The sequence below is a fragment of the Filicampus tigris genome, chromosome 3 (assembly GCF_054856515.1).
Source record: "Filicampus tigris isolate MCC_2025a chromosome 3, RoL_Ftig_1.0, whole genome shotgun sequence".
Lineage (NCBI taxonomy): Eukaryota > Metazoa > Chordata > Actinopteri > Syngnathiformes > Syngnathidae > Filicampus > Filicampus tigris.
Window position 1 is genome coordinate 11,016,389 of NC_141219.1, and position 22,754 is coordinate 11,039,142.

At 40.1% G+C, this 22,754-nt stretch overlaps 1 protein-coding gene across 3 annotated transcripts in view; it reads right to left on the reverse strand.

The window, feature by feature from the left end:
• The window catches only part of LOC147149873 (uncharacterized), a 36,592-nt gene extending 19,065 nt beyond the window's left edge, over nt 1-17,527 (reverse strand). For 2 of the 3 annotated variants that reach the window (XR_015086222.1, XM_086026089.1), the window contains exon 1: nt 8,524-8,585. The gene's annotated coding sequence lies outside the window, so the exon portion shown is untranslated. Of the gene's footprint in view, nt 1-8,523; nt 8,586-17,486 lie in introns of those variants that run through there. The other variant, XM_086026090.1, reaches the window with a different exon arrangement.
• Nucleotides 17,528-22,754: the final 5,227 nt, after the last annotated feature.

A 22,754-nucleotide genomic window follows, 5' to 3' on the forward strand; every position in this document is an offset into this window, starting at 1 on the left:
CATATCATATACTTGCAATGGGGCATTGAACTAGCACCGGTCTTCTACGGTCATTGGCATGCAAGGCATTATCTGTTAAGATTTCAGATAGATGCAAGTCACCTGTTAGCTTAACTTGACTGCAAATGTCAAAACAACAACAAAAAAGGGAGAGAAATGTCAATCCAAATGCAAAATTGTGTTAAAACTGCTCACTGGCGCTCTCGCACAAAGCTCATTTATTTTACGAGTCGAGCGTGTTTTCTTTGAATATTTATCATGAGCCGCCGTTTGATGATGCGCGTCGATGCCACGCCTGAAAGACGTTGGACAGGATAAAAATATCTGGAGTGCGCAAATTACCTGGGGAGCCTAGACGAGCCAAATATTCTCCTTTTTCACGCCGTGTTATTTAAACAGTTCACGTCCAGATGTGGGACATGCTCGGGCGGGAAAAGCAGCAGCTAGCGATTGAGCGACTTGGCTGCTGTTTAAAGAAGAAACAACAGAGTGATGCATAGGAGTGAAATAAGCAAAAATGGCCGAAAAAGGTTTCACGCCGCCGACGTGTTTACTTCTCGAACTTGGCTTGTTTAAAGCTCGGCAAACAAGCCTGTTTGCACTCGTCGGCCGTCTTCATTTGTCATCGGACACAAAGTCTTTTTTCATCCACGCAATCAGCAAGGAAATATTTTACACAGTTTGGCTCCACATATGTGTTTTGTTTTACTGAAAAACATGGCAGACCTCTCTCAAGGCCAAGCAACTGCAATTTGGATCGTTTCATCCATCAATACACACATACACTGTCTGAAGTTTGCCCTAATTGTAAATCGTATCGACACTCTTCTCAGATGATTCAACCCTAACCCTTTACAAATCCCAGACCTCATTCTGATCTTAACCCTAACCATACCTTAACACATAACCTTAAATCTAACCAACCGTAATTCTATATTTTGGTTGGTTCATATATCTAAACTTAACCCCAAACTCTACTTTAACGTAATCCCAATTCTAATCTCTGATTGAATTGTTCTGTTGTTGACGTTTATTAAAAACCTGACAAATCAATCTGTGAAAGTAGATGGGGTTAAGGGCGGGGGTTAAGTGTTGTGATTAGCGTTAGTTTCGGTTTGGGGTTAAGATATGTTGGGGTTGGTTATGTTGGTGTTTCAGTTTCTTCAAATTAGAAGGTGAGCTGGTAAGGATTGGTTGGTTTAAGTATTTTTGGTGTATTTGGGATTAGGGCTGATTTGAGTTAGGTTTAGTGTTTACCGGTTACAGTTGGTTAGGATTAGAGTTGGTTGGTTGGTTGGTTGGTTATAATTTTGCCATGAAAAACCCTTTATCAGTCTTGTTTTATTAGTGTCACAGTGAATGCTCGGCTTGGTATGTTTCTTTTCACTAAAATCGTATTTTCTCCAGTTTTCTGTCAGACAAGTGTTTGAAGTGAAACCAACCTATGTTCTACTGCTGATTATTAAAGAGCCAAAACAGCTAGAAACAAACATTTTTTCTTGGTAAAGGAAGAAAATTCATTCTTTCTTTTGCTAGGTTCAGTACCATATACTGTCAATGGAACACTATACTCTGTGGGTTTTGAAAGATCAATCAAAATGCTCGAGAACGGCTGGCAGAATGGGGAACTCTTTGAAAACGACTTGTCGTCAATAAGTTGAAAAAAAAAAACCCATTCAAATTGCTTTCATGAAAACAGTTTGACATGTACAGGACAGGTTTAAGGGTTAGTTTGGGTTGACCTGAGGGTTGTTTGGATTAGGGCAGGTTGGTTCATTAGTATTGGGTTACGGCTAGGCGAAGAGTAGTGTTAGGGTTGGTGTTTAGTCTTTGGGTTAGTGTTGGGTCAATGTTTTTTTGTAATGAAAAGCATACGCCGAGTGTGTATGAAAAGAAATGCATTAGATAGTTCAAACAACAGTCAGTAACAGTGCGCTGCCTGCAATCAAATCTAAAGGCAGCTCACTTAAATATTTGTCAGGGCGAATGTTTGAAACGTTTACAAAACACACACACACACACACCCAACATCGCTCTTGAACGCTCCTCATTGTTTATTATTGTAAAGAGTCGGCGGGTTAGCATGTTAACAACCGTGTTTCTCTTTGCCTCGAATACATTCCTCTACTAATACTCCAGCTTATGTTTTTATCATCACCGATTGTTTTTCCTGGAGGGCGAATCAAATAAAGTGTGCTTCTTTAATTCCCCTCTTAGGTGGAATGTGTGTAGCTGTGTGTGTGTGTTGTTTCCACTCAGGGCACTTTGTGTTGATTGCTGGCTGTGAGCATGAGAAGCATGCGGCGCTGCAAATAATTGTTCTTTTCATGCTAAGAAAGGCCATATCAATTAAGGCTGAATAGTCTCCTTAGTTATTAGAGTACAGCTCAGTGGTTTGCCGTCACTCGTATCGCTCTCTTCCCGTCGCGCGTGTGTGTCTGCGTGCGTGTGATGTTGTTCCGACGACATGAAAAATCCTGCCGATATTTGTGAGTCAGCGAGTCGCGGCGGCATACGGGAAAAAAGACGGCAATTAAAAGAAGGGCTCAAAGACATGCTTCATGTCGGCCTTTAAAACAGCTCGTTGGTGGATGCTTTAATCCATTACACACGCTGTTCTTCGTCTATTTCTTCTTTGGTGCTCGATTATGTAGCGTTGCCTAGGGACTCAGGTTACGGAGTTGGCTTTTATTGAAAATAAATCATGCGTTTGACATTTCTTCAATTGAGTGTCACTGTATTGTACTAGTTACTATTCAAATAGTAGTCACAGTCAAATAATGTAGTAGTCAAATCTACTTAGTCACAAACTGGTCACCTATTAGTCATGTATTAGTCATACTAGTCACATACAAGTCATACTAGCCACTAGTCATGTATGAGTCAGATTGGTGTTATTAGTCTCTAGTCACCTACCAGTCGGGTTATACTAGTCACATGCAAGTCACCCACAAGTAGTGATGTACATGTACAGGTCATAAAAGTTATATAGTAGTCACTAGTCACAAATGTCATATGCTTGTCACTTACTATTCATGCTAGTCACTTACTATTCATGCTAGTCAGTTAGTAACTAATCAGTCACAACTTGACTACTTGTCTTGTCAAGTAGGAGTTATACTAATCACATACAAGTCAGTCATATTAGTCACTAGTCACCTACTAGCCATGTACACGTTATACTAGTTACACCAGTCATCATAGTCACAAGTCAACTAGTCCTGTTCAGTTGATGATACATTTCTTAAGGTAAAAAAGTAATTAGGTACTTTCACAACAAAACTGAATTACTACTTCATAAATATAATATGTTACCATGCACTGAAAAAAATGCTAAAATGCGGTTAGAAGTGGTTGCACGAAATGTAATCATCTGAGTCCAGATACCTTATTTAAGTACTTCTTCTCTTCCTGTCGGCTTACCCTTCAGGGGTCGCCACAGCGAATCAATTGCCTCCATCTAAGCCTGTCCTCTGTATCCTCTTCTCTCACACCAACCACCTTCATGTCCTCCCTCATTACATCCATAAACCTCCTCCTTGGTCTTCCCCTAGGCCTGCTGCCTGGCAATTCAAAACTCAGCATCCTTCTACCAATATATTCACTATCTCTCCTCTGGACATGTCCAAACCATCCTCAGTCTGGCCTCTCTGACCTTATCTCCAAAACCTCTAACATGTGCTGTCCCTCTGATGTACTCATAATATAATTGAGTAAATTCAACCATCATTTTTTCAGCGTGGAAAGTAATTATTGCATGACTTTTTTGAAAAACCTCCAAATATCTGAATGATTTTTTTATTTTTTTTCAGCGGGGTTCATGGGCCATTTGCATGGTAGGGAAGAAGGATGCTAAATTTAATTGATTGATTGCGCCTTTAACCACAACGGGTAGACATACTGCAATATTGTCTTCTCACTACTAAAGGTTTCAACAATAAGACGTGCTTTTAACTCAACGTAGTGTAAAATTTAACATACATTGTCACAACGCTAAAGTGTTGAAAAATGTTTTTGCTGTGAATACAATATATCAAAATGATGTGTGCCTTTCCATCACTCCATCTGCTGTCTTCCTGCTATATGTGTGTGTATGTGTTTGTCTGCTTCTAGCAACATGAAAAATTCAGCCGATGTTTGTGAGTCAGCGAGTCGCGGCGGCGTACGGGAAAAAGGAAAAGACGGCAATTAAAAGAAGAGTTAAAAGACCCGCCTCGTGTCAGCCCTTAAAACAGCTCGCTAGTGGATGCTTGAAGCCATTACTCTTCTTTTTCTTCTTCTTTTGGTGCTCTATTATGTAGTGCTGCCTGGGGACTCGAGTTCCCAAGGCGCGAGTAGTCTTTTATTGAAAATAAATGGTCCGTTTGAAATATCCACAAGTAGGTGTCAAAAATAGACTTCAGCGGAGTCGCTAACAAAAATAGATGCCGCGCGCTACGCCGCTGTTCGTAGCAAGCGTGAAATGAAGCATACAATACGACACAACGCAGCAAATAATCCTGTTAAGCCATGTTAAGGGGGTTCATGTTCACTGAAATGCTGGTTGCTGTCAGCCAAAAACACAAACCCGAAACTAGATTAGTTTAAGGCTAGAATCTGATGGAATTTTGTTTGCCATGTGTGCATAATTGTGGCACAAAATTATGTCAGGAATGCAAACCCCAAGAACCAAACAACTCAATCAGTTGTCAGTAATAGCAGTAGCCAGATACACCTTTGGCTACTGCATTTAAAAAAAAAAAGATTAGCAAGCTACCTAATGCTGCATAACGACAACCATGCAATTGGTGCATTCCAGAAAACTGGAAAATACAGAATATGCAACGAGGAATTGTCCTTTGAAAGTTGTCTTGAAGTGGAAAAAAATCGATGTATCCAGACATAAGCATGAAATGTACTGTAGCCACCAATACAACATAACATAGCAAATCAGACAAATTAATCACATAAAATGTAAACAGACACAAATAAAAACAGAGAAATGCAAATAACACAAACACGAAGAGGAAGGCAAAAGTTTGTTGTTCCTTTAGCGATAACTGCAGATTAGCAGGGTCGCTAGTGCGGCATATATGACAGCAATCAAAATACTCTCTTCAAGAAAAGAGGAAAGTCAAAAACTTCTGAAAATATCTCTGCTAAGAAAAGTGCAAAAATGTATATATGCTGAGGAAAATGTAAAGTTTAGCTAAAGATAGGACACAACATAGCGAACAATCTTTTTACAAAGTGTTCGTGTTCATATAAATAATGTTTTTACTTATCCAAAAATGCAAACCGGATCCTAATTTAATTTAAGGCTACAACGTGTTAGCATTATATATACTGCGTGATCTTAACTGTCATACAAAATGTTAGAAATGCAAATAACAGGTAATAGATAATTAAGGATTAGCAGGCTAACTTGTGCTGCATGACCATGGCAACAACAAACACGTTTTGTATGTCTGTCCAAAAAAAAAGTGGGAGGTCAAAATGTCCAGTCTCTGTCGGGAATGCGCAAAAATCGACATATCTCAACATAAGTGTAAAAAGGGGCTAATGCTGTAACACAACACAGCAAATAATCCCGCTATGTTAAGTGGTTCATGTTTATCTAAAATACTGTTTGCTGTCATCCAAAAATGCAAACTCAAGCCTAGCTAGAAGTTGCTAGCATTAGGTACACTATGTCATCTTAATTGTCGTACACAGTGTGACAGAGTGAAGAAAATATTCCAGGAACTTTTCCTCCTTCCTTGGTTTCCTTAGCAGAAGAAATAACGACTATGTAATAATAACTTGTTTTTGTGATCTTATGTGAAATACTGGCAGTCCTGATTTCATCTGGATTTGAAGAAGCAAAACATTTTATTCTTGCTTTAAAAAAAGAACATTTAATCTTTTAACTGGCACTCTTTATGATCTTTTAACTGCTGCCGCTGTTTTACGCTTTGTGTGCTTTTATGACGTGCCTGCTTTATTTACTTTTATGTTCCCCTATGGCCGTTTTAGTCGAAGATAAAAATCAAATACATCACAGTAGAAACTGCAAAATTATTAACTTTTGGAATGATCCATTCCATATTGGATATCCTACTAGTGCACTGAACTTGTTGACAACTGCATGCTATTTGTACCACTAGTGTTATAAAATTTTACTTGCTAACATGGAGCACTTCACACGCGATACGAGTACTGTGAAGAGGTTTGGCTTATTTGAAACATTGTCGCTAGACGGGTTGGAAAAGTAAATCATATATATAATCATATGAATAAAGCCACCAAATTGCTAAATTGGCAGCCTTGACTGTGTTTTTGTAAGATCGCTCCAATCTCTTTGCGTTGTTGTTGTTAATGGTAAAAGTTTGCATTAGCGGGGATGTGTTTTGAACTGTAAAAGTCCCTCCACATGCCTCAAAGAAATAAATAAATAACCATCATAATGAAAAATGTACGTATTTGCATTTTTTAAGATATCTCAAGCTATTAGTTGAGCACCTATTTGTGTTTTTTGTCGGCTTTCTAAAATGCTGCCACGGCCCTGAATATTATGGCAAGTAGTAACTGGTGTCAAGGAAGTATATTAATTTGGACTGTTTGAAGTTTATAAACCTTACAAGGAGGACCCAAATTTAGCCTAGATTGTTTGCGGAATTTACAGAGTCTTTGATATTTTTTTTCTCTGTTTAGTGGCTATTAAAAATCAATCAAATCATCTGTACGGCAATCATTTAACAATAATAATAATAATAATCATAATGATATTAATAATAACTATACGTTGGTTTTTTTTAAAGCAAAATTAAAACAACAAAAACAAAAGAGCTGCTTTTTTTTCAGCCATGTATTAAGCGGGACAAGCTGCCTAATGTACAAATACAAACTGAAAACACTCGCAAGCAGCATGGAGCAGACACCAAAGTCCTTTGCACACTGCATCTAGCAGGCCGCAGCGCATTGTCATCAAACCCATTTACTGTGTATATGGTGTGGGCCGGGCAACAGGAAATAGAACGTTGTGGTATTTTGGCGGACTTACTTTCGGGGAATAGAACATTTTTGTATTTTGACAAGACTTATTTACTGTTAAAGGCATGATTAAACCATCCAAATCTCTGCTGCTCGTCTTCTCCCCCTACTTCTTAAAGTGAGCGAAGTCGGGGCTTTCTTTTGCAACAATCAAAGATACATTGTTTCGTGTTGACGCGCGACTCTTTCACATTTAGCGAGTGCAGTATGAAAACAATTACTGAGATAACCACACGGTAAGTGGCCAATATCAGCTGGTATCAGAGTTCCTGTCATCACTCACTAGGCCACGACCACTTAAAAGGCACACATCAACACACAAATAACAGTGCTACTATGTTCCTTTTGGTTTAATTACACTTAAAACAAAATTTTTGCAGTTTTGCTAATCGATGACTTCATTTTAGGAGGGACTTTCTAATTTGGGGATTTTTTGCTTTAATCCTTGGAACCTGAAGCAAGGGTTTTAAAAATGTATAAAAATATGACAATATAACAAATGCTAGTTTTGTTTTTATTTTGTTTTAATCAACAGGTTTTTTTTTTTTCTTAAATTCACATTGTGCATAGCAGCAGACATTTTCAGTGGGGCTGTTTTAAACACCTAAACATCTAAATTTCAACTTAAAATCATTTTTTCGGTATGGGTTGTATCGCCATTTAGCGAAGCTAAACAGAAAAAAAAAGATAAAATGGACTGTAATGCAATTTTGAGAATATTTATTATCCAGACCTCAAATGTCAACATCAAAACTCAGGAATGTATTGTGACAACAAACAAATACCATTACTGATTTTCTAAATCTTTTATACTATGTTATACTTTTAAGCTTACACTTTTTAAGCCACTCTTCCTGGCTAATGTCTGATGTAACGGAACATATTTTGTTTCCGGTTTCCAGTTTAGGTTCTGTTAAACGTTATTTTCTATAATGTTCAAGCCACTGTTTAAATGTCCTACTATTTTGCTGTTCAAAGTTGGATACACTTCGCTTTAACATGGTTCCAGCCAAACTTCTGTGAAAATAGTATTCGATCACCCGAACTACTTTATACCAGTGCTAAGCAATAGGTGTAAATGTTTGGGCTAGTTTAGCAATTAGCATGACTTCTCTGTCTTTCCTTGTCGTAAAATCAATGCTTGTTTAGCCGCTCTGGCTAGCCAACTGAAGCTTGGTGCTAGCTAACTGATGCATCGAAAATTGCACCGAGCACCGAGTTTGCCTCGACTTCTGACTACTCAAGCGGAGGTGACGTGAGCGCATCCAGCCCAGTGAAGCTTTTTGGGTCCATCTCGGGTGTTCAATTATTGAAACGTAAAAATCTGTGATTCTCAATTTTGATCTTCAATGTGTTTTGCTGAGGTTCAAAATCAAATTTTGAACTTCTAAACTGCAACGCAAAACCACATATTTTGAGCCTTGGGTGTGGCAGCAATACGCTTCCATAGCCTAAAGTTCTAGAAGCAGATATTAGCAAAAGTAATCATCGGCAAAGGCTGTCGACACATACCAAGTCACAGCAGTGGCCGTCAGCGTCGGAAGACATCTTGTTTTCCATGTGACAACGCAGCCATGATCAAAAGCGGCGTGAGCTACAGGAGGCGTGAATTAGGTGGAGTCTAATGAGACACTTTTTAGTTTGTCGAGGTTTTCTTTAACTTAGCTCGCTTTTGTTGCTTTTTTTTTTGGTACAAATGTTGGTTTGATAGCGGGCCTGTTGAATCTCCTCATCGTCAATGCATGTCAAGCTGAAATGAATATTCCTCACCTGTCGGCTGCTGTTGACTCGCCTTGTTTGGATTTCCCAGCGGGGAGGGAAAACTAAAGGCGCATATTTACTTTTAATTGAAAGGAAATTAAAGATGCATGTGACAAAGCCGAGCGGGCCATGATGGCTTTTGTTTAAGATGGATCTCATAAAGAAAACCCCCCGCCGATAATGACGGCGTGGAAAAGAAAAAAAAAAGAGAGAGAAAGAATCTTGGACATTTCTCCAAATACAATTACCTTGCCGTCACCTGATCCAATCAGAGGCATTTGCATTCTGTTTGCGCGCAGCGTTCCGTGAACCGGTAAACAAGGCGGGCGGCGAAGAAATCTGATGTGTTTTCATGCTTTACGCCGCCTCCTCTGTTTGCTACACTTTATTGGGAATATTTGAATTCCTATGAATTGATAAGTCAACGCTCCAAGGGCGGCGAGACGGCAATATTAGCGTTATGTTTGGAGACAGCTGTTGTTTGAATATTTGACGGGCTGTGATGTGTACTTAAGGACATATCAAAGAAGCGCCGTCACTTTGGAGGGCCCAGAGGAGGGCAGCGGGGGGGACGTCGTCGCTGGCGCCGTGACAACAAAGCATCAGACGAGCTCGGATAGTCGGCGGGAATGTTGCCTTCTAATCCCTGACCCTCTTTCTGCCGGCATGCTTGACACTGGACTCATGCAGCGTTGGCAGAGACTCGCTTTTAAATGACACTCAGTACTGAAATGCACTCGGTTTTATGGCTAAATGAAAAATACGCAGAGCAAAAATATCACCGCAACACTTTTGTTTTGCTTCATGAGGGTTAGGCTGAACTCAAACTGTGGGAATGTGGAAGGCTGTTTTCAATCTATCCACTTTTCAGCAACAACTTCGACGTTTTTCATCCGATTCATACCGTTCCAACTGAAACATATTCCAAAAATCCACGGTATCCCGGCCGTTATATTTCTCATTCCAAATATTATTACATTTGTCATTCCAAATATTTTTACATTTCTGCATTTTTACCCCCAAAATCCCGATTCATTTCCAATGAGGTGTTCAACAATACATAAAACTTCCGTCATCATCATCATCATTCCCATTCCAAAGGTTAAGCTTGTTCAATTCACTTTGGGAACCATTTCAACATATAAAAACGTCCTCATTTTTCACTAACATACCGCACATATTTCACCAGTAAAAATTGTCATTTTCAGACATTTCCTACATCAGGGGTAAGCAACCAGAAGGCCCGCGGGCTGCTGAAACTTGGCATGGCCCTTCATTCATTTTTGAAAGGTAAAAATGTTTGCTATTGCTCTGCGGTTGAAATATGTAATACCAGTGGTAAACACAGGATGGCAGACATTGCTCACCAGCGACACTAACCCCAAGCCTGTAATTGTGCTTCATAGAAGAAGAGCATGTCATGGCATGTCACGCCACAACATGGCCATAAAAGTATATAAACAATGGCATTTTTTTTTCACACAGCCTTTAAGTTTGCAGTGCATGAGGAATTAATCAATCAGTTTTTGTCTCCTCAAAAAACATTGACATATTATTGTGTGAAGGTATGAGCTGCTTGTATTCTTTCCAAGTTTTTAAAATGTATTTGAAATTGTAATTAAAAATAACTTTTTATTCACGTTTTAAATTAAAAATATAAGAATATTAGCTTGAAAGTTTAAGTTTGTTTTTGTAATTAAAATGATATAATTAAATATTAAAAATAAATAGTGTGAATGAAGTTAAATTAAAGATTAGTCTGAATGTTTGAGCTGTGTGTTATAATTTGTTTATTTTTTTCATTAACGCGAAATAAAATTAAACATTTGAATAAAATATCCATCCACCCATTATCGAAACCGCTTATCCTCACAAGGGTCGCGGGCTGAATAATATAATACTGCAAAATATTTCATCAGTTATTTTTGTTTATACATTTATCTGAAAAAATATCCATTTATACATTTAACGGAAAAAATAAATACAACTAAAATGTAAAATAATGTGAATGTTTTAGTGTAAGAATGGATTATTAAATTTTACAAATAAAATGAAAACAATTATTTACTCTATTTTATTATTGTAAGTTTTTATTCATTAAAATGTATCATGCACATGGATATTTTGGTGGATATTGTGATATTTTTTAGGGGTTTTGGAAGCACTCCTCTAATTAGCATCTAATTAGCATCCATCATCACGCTCTTGGCGTGGACGCTGTTCATCAGGATCCAAGTGCAGGCTAGACAGCTGAGGAGGGTTCAAAGTTCGCGGCTATCTACACCATCACGCGTCCTCCCTCATCATCATCATCATCATCCTCATCATCCTCTAGCCGAGATAATAAAATAGCAACAAAGAGTTTGAAGAATAGACAAATATGAAATATATCTGCATAAAGAAGAATAGAAGATACTTCATATGAGAACTATCAGATTAAAACGCTGTCAAAAAGAATTTGCAATAACGATGTTGGCTCTATTTTCATCAAAACAGAACAACAGCCAACTGTTTGGATATAACCCCTTTTGCGCTGTCCATCAAAAGCCTGCTTTTCCTCATGTTACTGTTCTTGTGAAAGGTACAGACAAGGTACCTGTTGTGTTAATAGCAGTTCTACTATTGATGTTAATGTCATCTAATTATCTGAATGCGGGAAGCTTTTTCAATTGTGTGCTCACGGTCACAGTTGTGTGTTCTGTGTGATAGGCGCAGGCAGATACAGTGGGTATAAAAGCTGGCACACCGCTGCTCAAATGCCAGCGTTTTTTTGTGGTGTAAAAACAACAAAGACAAATCGTTTTATACATTTTTCCACAATTGATCTTGTTGATTTTTAACTCTTGTAAATTGAACAATTCAAAATGAAAGTACAATATTCTAAACTAACAGAGATGGGCACTTAACCCTTTTTTGCCAGTCTGTCCTCCGCCCGCGACCAGGGTACCCTTTAGTCATCGTTCTTCCGTCTTTATTCATAAAAATAATCATCTTCCAACCCCGTCTGTCCTTGTCCTTTTAAAGTGCTTCCGTCCTTACATTCGGTCAGTCAGGAAACCCCACCCCCCCGCACTCGGCCGCCCCAAAATGGGGAAAAAAAAGCATACATGCACTCATGAACATTATTTAAAACTCATTAGCTGGCTAATTTCCTATGCACATCCACATACCGGCAGGGAGTATCGTGAGTGGAGTGATTGTTTACAACCTTGTAATGCAAGGTTATTTAAGGAGGAAACAAAAGACTTCCACTTCCGGGTCGTTTAAAGTGTACATCGGCGCTGGCAGAGATTTTTATTGTCTAAAGATGTCCCAGACAAGGATAAAACTCGCTTGGAAAGGGAAAAGGTATGTACTAAACAGTAACTGTTATTTAACAAAACAAAATTGCCATCCACCTTTTTCCGACTCCCAATACACACCTTCTCCCGGATTACACACACGAGACAGACTGGGTGTGTGTCAGTCAGTGAAATGGGGTCCAGTGGCATAATAAATGGTCTTACATGTGTTGAACCACCAATCAGTTAATAAAGGCGGCGAAAACCCACTTCCGTCCTCGCTTTGTCTATCCTTTTTAAAAGACTTCTCATCCGTCTATCCACTAAATGCGCACACTTTGCGACGAACGGAAGGACCGTTCCGTACCTGGGACGGAATTCCCATCTCTGTAAACTACTAAGAAATTCTAGCAAACATACCCTTAAATTGTAGTGGTATAATTAGATGAATGCATTCACAGCTGGGGTAACGTTCTGCTTTTGGATAAACGCAGGATCTTGTTTTACAAGTCTGATGCAGCAGTTTTGTGGGAAACGCTTCCACTTTTCCAAATGCAGTTGTAATGGGGTGAGGTCCATGTTAGGTTATAAGAGGCCAAACAAACTCTGATAATCATTAGAAGCAAGTTGGAGTCACGCGAACGTGAGGCAGGAAATCTTCTAATTGCTGCTTCCTGTTTTTTAAAACTTGTCTTATGGCCAACGCCCCACCCTTCTTCTTCCTGTGTCAGTGTGTGTCCTGCTCTCATGTCCATTGAGCACAAAGAGCTGACTCATGTTGTGTAACATGGATGAAGTCTGTCAACCAATCAGTAGGCAGCAGAATGTCTGGCTCCATCACTCACAAGACAACTCAAGTCTACCAGTGCGATTCAAGAGTCTTCAAAAGTAAATGATTTGAGTGTTGGGAGCTAGAGCAGAAGTGTATCTTTTAGTGGCAACAACTAATTAACCAAGTAATTAATGCACTTTGTAATGACCTAACTTCAATTAAAACAATGCTCTTACAACAATGCAAGCTAATCAAAGCAAACAAACCCAGCCAAACTAATCCAAACCAAGTAAAACCAACCTAAGCTAAACCAGGATAAAAATAACAAACCCGACCACCAACCAAGGCAAACCACACTACACCACAATAAATCCAACTGAAACCAAACTAACCTAGATCAGACCTAACTCGAACTACGTCAAACCAAACCATATCAGCCCACACCAGAAAGTAAACTACAATAAACCTAAGCAGAAGACAACAAATTCAACCAGAGCACATCAAAGCAAAACCAAACCAGAAAAAAAACAGGTCAGGTCTGAACCGAAACAACCAGGTCAAAGTACACCATAACAAATCCAACCAACCCAAACTAAAGGAGGAATACAATGATCAATCCAAAGCCAAAAACCAACAACAAATAACCATACAAGTCCAATTCAGAAACTGACCAAACTATACCACACCAAAACTAAATCAAACCCAGATCAGAAAAATCCAGAACCAGGCCAAACTAAACCAAATCAGACAAGAAAACTTATAATCATTTTCCAACCCCGTCTGTCCTTTTAAAGCGCTTGCATCCTTACATTCCGTCAGTCCGCCCCCTCCTCAGCCGCCCCAAAATGGAAAAAAAAAGCATCCATGCACTCAAAACTTAACTACAGCAAACCTAAACAGAACACACAGAATCCAAACAGAATATATCTAACCAAACCCAAACAAACAAACAAATAAACAAACCCAAGCCCAACCCAAAAACATAAAAGGAATATAACCCAGACCAAAACCAAACCATCCAAACTGACCCAACCCAGAAACAGGCCAAACTACACCGCGCCAAAACCATCTCAAACCAAATAAAGCCAATCCAGATCAGACTAAACCAGACCCAGGACAAATTAAATCAAACTGGACCAAACCCTACCAAAACACCACACCCACACAAATGAACAAACTAACGAACCACCCAACCAATCAACCGAAACCCAACCTGACCAGAACCATTCACAACACACCAAGCAACTAAAAAAAGTGCAAACCAAGCGGTCTCCATTTATGGTTGAAGGTACAAATGTGCACCCAATCAATGTCACTTCCCTCTGTAGTCTTTTGTTATTTTGCTCTGTGCTGTCTGTCTGTCTGTTGATGGGTTGTTGTAAAAACACGTCTTGCCACTCGGGATGATTTTTTTTCCCCTCTCTTCCACGGAGGTCTCATGCAAAATGAATACGGGTGGCACATTTTATTGAAGTATGATTTAAAGAAGGGGGAGCGAGGGGGAAGGCTGTGGGGGGTGGAAATGATGAAAATGCAGGACAGCCAGTGAAGAGGAGGCGGAGGAAGAGGGCGTTTAGAGGAAGAGATCTTGTCATAAATTATTTTACTCATACGCGGCCCTGCCGATGTATGTTGCGTGTGTGAATAATGCATCGGCCCGACGCATAATTAGGACAACAACGCTATTCTCTTCTTCCTCCTCCTCCTCCTCATTTGCGTAATGGATGAAGAGACCTCCTGATTGATCTGTGAAGGAGCTCTCTAAATGGCCTTCAAGTTCTCCTGCTCGTTCCCCCCCTCCTCCTCCTCCTCTTCTTCTTTTTCATATGATGGCTAAATGACATGGGCTATCATTATGAGACCATGATCATTTAGATGGCAAATAAGCATAAGATAACATGTGGCAGAAACCAAACCAGGATATATGAACCTACTAGATATATCCAACAAACCATGCCCAAAGCAGTCCAAACAACTGAAATCCACACTTAAACTAAACAAACCAGGTCAAAATCAAACCTAACCACACAAACCAAACCCAGAAAGCATGCCAATTTAAATAGAACCAGATGAAACAAAATCAAACCAACCAAAACTATGCAAACCAAACTCAACCAACCTAAGCCAAATAAACCCAAGCATACCAAACACAAACCTAACACAGCACAACCAAGTAAAGCAAATCAAATAAACAAAACTAAACACAAAAAAGCGTAACTATAACAAGCCAAATCAAGCTAACCAAACTATACAAACCAAACTCAACCAATCTAAGCCAAATAAACCCAAGAATACCAAACACAAACATAACACAGCACAATCCAATAAAGCAAATGAAATAAACCAAACCAAACACAAACCAAGCCAAAACAAACCACACCAAACCAAAAAAACAGCCGAACAGCGAATCCACAAGAACCAATGAAAAAAACCCTCAACTTAACCCAAACAAACCCAAGCCAAGTCAACCCAACCCAATCCAAACCAAACCAGACAAATCAAACCCGACACAACCAATGTAATCAAACCCACCCACACAAAAAAATCAAACAAACCAAACCCAATGAAACAACAGAACCCAACTAAATTGAACTGATCAAACTTAAACCAGACAAATCAAACTCAACCAAAACAAACAAATGAACACAAACCACCAACATCAAGGAAATCAAGCCAGCCCAACCCACCCTAAAAAATCCAAGCAATACAAACCAAATCGGCCAAGTCAAACTAACCAAACCAGAAAACACCGTGGTCCTGCTCCTCTTCCTCATTGTGTGTGATTCGATGAAGACACTCTGTAAATGGCCTTCTGCTCCTTCCTCCTCCTCTTCTTTGTCATATCCAAACGATCTTGGCCATCATTCCGATGCTCATCATCATTTAGGCAGCAAATAAGCAAAAGGTAATATGCGGCAGAAAAGGCGGGAGGCGGCGTGGTGGCTAGTGCTAATGTGTGCTAGCTCGGCACATTCATTATGGGTTGTCGTGACGCCAATTTTTTTTTTTTTTTTTTTTTGCTTGCCGCCATCCATCCTAACGTAAAGTGACATCAAGACACAGCAAAGTAGAGGAGATTATTATTTAATATGTGTGTGCGTGTGTTTGGAGATAACACTTTTTTCTCCTTTTTTTTCTTTTAAGGAGGAATTGCCTTGAAGCATTATCCCCCAGACAGGCTACACCGCTAATCTAGCGCTTTGAGCCATTACACTACATTTATCTCTGACCCCTCTCCTGCTCCATCATTGCACTTTAAAGTCCATAAAAGTGTGTTTAGACAAAGATGAAGGCATTACCTGCTCGCTACTTAGCCCACACATACACGCACCCCCCCCCCCACACACACACACACAGAGGATATTAAATATCCTTTATCTCAAACGGGGGGCGCTGTAAGCCGATATCTCTGCGGGCCCGCGGCTGATAGTGCACACTCAGGTGTAATAAATACACACTCTCAAAAGCATGATCTTATTTATTTGCTAAGGACAGATAGAGTTACAAAGTCACAGCGGGCAGACCGGGAAGATTATCGGACAGACCTCACTCACCCACCCATGCATGAACACCAAAACCAGACCACACCAAACCGAACCCAAAGGATCCAAGCCATCCTCAATCAGACCAAACCATTCCAACACAAACCAGAACAAACTAACCCGAACCAACACATCCAAAACCAGACAGGCCAAACCACACAATCTAACCCAATTCAATCGAGCTAACCAAGTCAAATCAATCACAGTATGATAACAGTGAGCAAAAATATCATAGTTTCATTGTATTTAATTACAGCTTTTATGTATTGTGTTGGCGGCACGGTGGTCGACTGGTTAGCACGTCCGCCTCACAGCTCAGAGGTTGTGGGTTCAATCCCGGCCCCGGCTTCCCTGTGTGGAGTTTGTATGTTCTCCCCGTGCCTGCGTGGGTTTTCTCCGGGTACTTCGATTTCCTCCCACATTCTAAAAACATGCTTGGTAGGTTAATTCTACACTCTGAATTGTGATTGTGAGTCCGGATGTTTGTTTATCTCTGTGTGCCCTGCGATTGGCTGGCAACCAATTCAGGGTGTCCCCCGCCTACTGCCCGAAGACTGCTGGGATAGGCTCCAGCACTCCCCGCGACCCTTGTGAGGATAAGCGTGATAAATAATGGATGGATGCATGTATTTTGTTGAAATGTTTGGGTATCTTAAGTGCTGCCTATATTATCCGAATCATATATATCTTTAGTAACATTGGTATCAAATATTGTATCATCGAGATCACTAGTTTCACCCATATCAGCAGGGTTGTATCTATCAACGTTGTCATCAGTGTCAATCATATAATCAGTATAATCCATCATCCATGTCATTGGAATCATCACTGTTATCACTGTCATCGTTACACCGAGTATCGCTATCGGTATTACCGAGTAATTACCAGTATCATCAATATCATATCATCCATATTGTTGGTGTCATGTGTATCATCGGTATCATCCATATCATCAGCACAGAATTACCAGTGTCATTAGTTATCATTAGTATTATCATCCATGCCAGCAGTATCATCCATATAATCTGTGTCATTATAATACAATGGAAAAAAGAGCACTATTTCACTGAATAATGAAAATAAATATTTGCAAAATATTTGCCTGAATCTTTATTTTACCTGATTAATGGGACTTCTGCTCCTGAACCTCTGCGCACAGCGTCTGCAAATCAGGGCTGTAGGAAGATACTTTCATAGTTATGCAGGACTGTAAAATGCCGTCTTTTTTTTAAAAATAAGATTTTTTTCGTGTAAGCGTTCATATTACATTATAAACCTTGGTCTCTTTCGTGTGTGAACATGCATCCCTAAAATGACCCGCATACGCAAACGAAGAAACTACGTCACTCATGACGTTCTGTTCTCAGCTGCCAGCACTTTCCCTCCGCCCACGCAGAGTGCATTTTGGGTTCCGGATTACATCAATGTCAGGTATATGCGACCTGGCGCGGTTCAAACTGCGGTCGCATTGCAAAAAATCCCATATGTTGCTGATCTAGGACTAAGTATGAAAGTGGCCAAAAACTTTGACTTAAGACATCATACATGATTTTGATACATATAACATACACTTCAATTGGACACTTATAATTTATTTTCCCAAGCCACACGGAGCCGCAACATAAGAATGGAAGAGCCGCGGCTTGCCGACCCCTGCACTAGAGAGGTCACATTTAATATGTAATGTGAACGCTTACCCGAATTAAGCATTAAGACCTGCATTGGGAACTGAGCCAATGTGATGCTTCTCATCATCTTCTCATCTTATCATATGAGTAACATCCTTATCACCCGAGTTGTTAGTATCAGTCGATCCATATCATCATTCTTATCAGTTGTACCATCTGTGTCTCAAGTGTCATCAGGATCATCTATCGAATCAGTATCAACAGTGTCATAGATACATTCCATAAGGTCACCTTATCATCTGTGTCCTCTGTATCATTTGTGTCATTGCTATCATCAGTATCAGTGCAGACGCAGTACTGTAAAAAAAAAAAAAAAAAAAAAAAAAAAAAAAAGGGTCTTTTCTCCTCCTGTAACGAGGTTAGCGCAGGAGACCCACTTTTCTCCAGGTTCCCCCTCGCTAGCGCAGGCCCCCCCTCCCGATCCGTATCACCACCCCCTCCCTCCGTTCACCACCCCCTCCTGGGGCGGAGCTCCCCATCACCTCTCCAACTTTCATTACCTCTCCGAGGGCAGGCGGAGCTCGACATCTGGGGAGACGGTCTCGCGGCTCACGGCTCCATGCCCGCCGTCCCCCGAGCAGTGGGGTCAATCAGATTAACCTATAGCGCCTTTCTTCCTTCATTACGCACTCCAAATTACACCTACTTACACACCAGGGCCTCAGCACCGCCTGCCTTCATATATGGGCTGATATCTATTTAAAATCTAATCCCTTTGGGTGGATTTCCATTTCTCTTACGTTCCTGCCTATTGCCTGGAGGAAGGTGCTACAACTTGGGGCTCCTGTGCAAATTAACTTTACATTTATCACTCCACACACTTCTCTTTTACACTTATGGAACAATTGAAGCAGAGGTGGTGGATTCAAGTCTCGTGACTTGACTCGAGTCTGATTTAAGTTGTCAATTTTAGGATTTGGGACTTGCTTAACTAAAACTTGGAAAAGACGCATGAGAATCGACATGACTTTAACTGCATGACTTGACAGGGCTTGACTGTTTACGTTAGATGTTAGTTTCAAGAAAATGTACCATTTGCTTTGAAAGAAGAGTTATTTGTCTAGTTTGTGTGATACTGACAACCCACCACTGTGACAAAGTGCAGAAGATGGCTGTTGAAGCGCGCATCATGGAGGCAGCTCGGGAGATTATCATGTTTGGAATCTAAGATTTTTTTAAAAATAAAATGTAATGGCACGGTCTGCAACTCATAAATTAGAGACACAATAGCTAGGATATTATTTCATTCATCACTGCTAAACCCACAAATAAGCTACATTAAAATCAGAATTTTGCTCACTAATAGCTGGTCAAACATTGCCTACTGTAAGCATCATGTTGGTTGTGTGTTTAATTGGGAAGACAAAGTAACAGGACTGGGAATGGCTTAGGACCATTAAAAAAATATGCGATTGCAAAAAAGTTAGTAAAGCAATTTGCAAACGAACGTAAGTAATAATGCCAAATGCAAAGTGGCACATGTGCAACAATATGACTTGACTTATGACTTCATTAACCCAAGTAATGACTTGACTTGCTTCAAATTTACAGGGGGACTCCACTTGACTGTCTTGTTTTTCTTTACAGTAACTTGGGACTTTAGAAATTTAAAGTTTAGGACTTTAGACTTATTACCTGTACATATGAGATAGTCTTCCAGTCAGAAAACACTCACTGTCACCTTCACATAGATTCTTCTGCTTCTCCCCGCCAGGCCTCAATCAGCACTTTATGAAAAACAATGATTGCAATGGTATTATGAAAGTACACATATACGCAGATGTAAACAGCGTCCATTTTGTAAACAAGTTCTGAGTTTGACACTCTGAGATAAACAAAGAGTGCTTGGAACAAGAGCAACTCCATCCTCCAAGTGGGAAAACATTCCAGGGATCAAAAGTTGTTTAGGAAAAAAAAAAAAAAAAGTCTTTCCCCCAAAGTTGATATATTTTTAGATTTATGATTTTCTATGAGTTTGAACGTACTCATGCTGATTGGCTGATGTCACCATTTGGCCCAATGTTGGTCCGTTGTGATTGAATGTGTGTGCATATGTACTGTATGCATAGGTACCTAGAATCTCAAATGTTCGGTTCATCGGTTCATGTTGTTTGGGCGTGTGCATTCTTGCTCATTTACTCAATACTTAATATTTACTCAATACAAATACACCACCGCCACCAATTCATAATGTTTGTAACCAATAGCTGCGGGAAACTACTAGGTAGCAGAAAGTACCGCTGACTTGAAGAGAGCCAGCCGGCTATTTTAAAGAGAGTCAAAAACAGTGACTATGACAATGAAACAATGACCCACGCCGACCTCAAATAATGAAATGTGTTTGGGGTTTCGCTGCCAGGGAACCCAAAAGGTTTTCTTCCTTCAAACAAACAAAAAATATAGTGGAACCTGTGAATATCATAAATACACGAGTATTTTTGACCTGTTGTGCATTTTGCGGTTTAACTCCTTGTTAGCGAACAAGTGCAAAAGTAATGAAACATTGGATATTTGCATTCAAAAAATACCAGAAGATCAAATTAATTTTACATCTGTTACAATTACAATTTCAGCATAAAAAAAGGGCATGTCTGAACAGTAAATCCGAGCAACAAAACAATCAAAGCTCAAGCCATCATAGCCTTCTTAGTCAGAAATCATGAAACTAGACCATCTAGCCTAGCCTAAGAAATTGGAAGTCAAACAGTATCAGTCACTTAAACAGCCACTCAATGCTTAGCTAGGCTCATTTACGAATGGTAGTAGCCTATGCTAGCCATGAGCAAGGTTAAGTCAAATCAGGTTAATGTGTATCTCCCTTAACCATAGAAGCGTCATCCAGAGCTTCACACACCCACAAATCACCTGCCCTCACCTGTCCTGATCACTTGATGCTTACAGCAACAGCATCGCTTCAGTCATTGCCAACTCGCATTGCCTCTGAGCAGGGGGGGAGGAAAGAGGAGAAGTGGCAGTAAAACAGGCAAAAATCCAGATGTCAATGGATAAGCAAGAACAATAGGCTATTTGCATAGTCGCTGTGGTTTAGCAATATGGGAGAGTGAAAAAATATGTTAAACATTTCTGCGGGTAGGGCATTCCAAAAGTACTGAAGGCCGAATAAGGAATGCTCTCAGTTTTGGAGTTACCAAAAGACCAAAATATTGCAAGCATGTCCCAGGATGGAACATATGATACCACTAATCAAGCAAGATAGACCGGTGCATGTAATAGTCTATAAGTCACAAAAATCTTAAATCATATCTCCGGTAGACAGGAAGTCAGTGCACGACATTTCATGTCTTGTCATCTTCCATATTCATTTGCCTGTTCCTCAGTGGTCATGTGAAATGTGTCAATTTCAACCAGATCTCTTTTTGGCTCAACTTACATTTGCCTTTTTCCACCCGCAAGAGCGTGTGGCATCATGGTGAAATAGAACCCTGTGAAATGGCCGCCTCATGCTAACATTAGCATGTGATGCTATATAGGCGGCATAGACGCCATTTCCTGGTTATGAATAGCCCCCGTTGAAAGGTCAGCACCGTGACAACCATGTGATGGATGTCAGCCACGGCCAATTAAAGAAGGACGCCCGGCACGCTCGTTTGCACGCTTATTAAATCCAATGGCGTTGTACGGCATCGCTCGGCCCACTTTTTTTTTTTAATTCCCACAATTATTCACCTTTGTGATGAGGGCGCTCGTTAGCAACGCTGCCAGATGAGCTAAGGTCAACACGCACAAACTTTAACAACTTTAGTGTGCTCACAACAATGCCTATGCACACACACACACACACACACACACATACACACACATACACAAACTGCTCTGAGGAAAGTGGGACACATGCAGTCAGGCCATGAATAAGAGGAAGCACATTTGTATTTGTGTATTATTTGACCCTTTGAAACTTCCAGCACATGTGCGCACACACACACACACACACACACACACACATGCAGTCCAATGAGTTTCCTTCCTGGCTCGCTCTCACTTTTTAAGGCCACCTTTGGTTGAACTTGCTTCTTTCTCTTTTCCCCCCCCCTCTCCCTGCCTTCCTTGTCTTGTGTATCCAGTCCGGAATTATAGATGAGGATAATAATAATAATGTCATTTTGTAGCGGAATCTTAGTCATTACCTGCAGTAAAGTGCTTCTAATTGATACCAGCAGAGAGATAATGATTACAATGCCCTCCAGGAACATATTATTGCAATATTAACCTTTGTATATACTTTTATGCAGAGGACTGGGGCACATTAAGGGATGTGTAAATCTTACTTGTGCGCCGTAATGCCATTAGAAACGAATGGAGACTGGGAGGTGTGCCCTTTGCTTGATTAAGTGCGGCCGAGGCTCTACGGCCATCTGCGGAAAATGGATGATGTGCGAGTGCAATTTCAGTGGCTCGCACTCGCTCGCTCTCTCGCTGACTTCCCTCCACTCACATTTATGCCTTATGGACTTTAGTGTGTGTGCTGGAAATTAACACTAATTAATTTCTAGTCCAAAAAAAATCAAGTGGCTCGCCGAAAGGGTCATCGACATCCACACGCTGAGAATATTTGTAATACTGTTTAAGCCAGCCCACTTCCAGTAGGCATTATGCTGATTTTTCTGGATGTTTAAAGACCCTGTTAAGAAAATTTGTTTCAAAATATGTTGAGATCACTGCTGGAAAGGTTCCAAGAAGA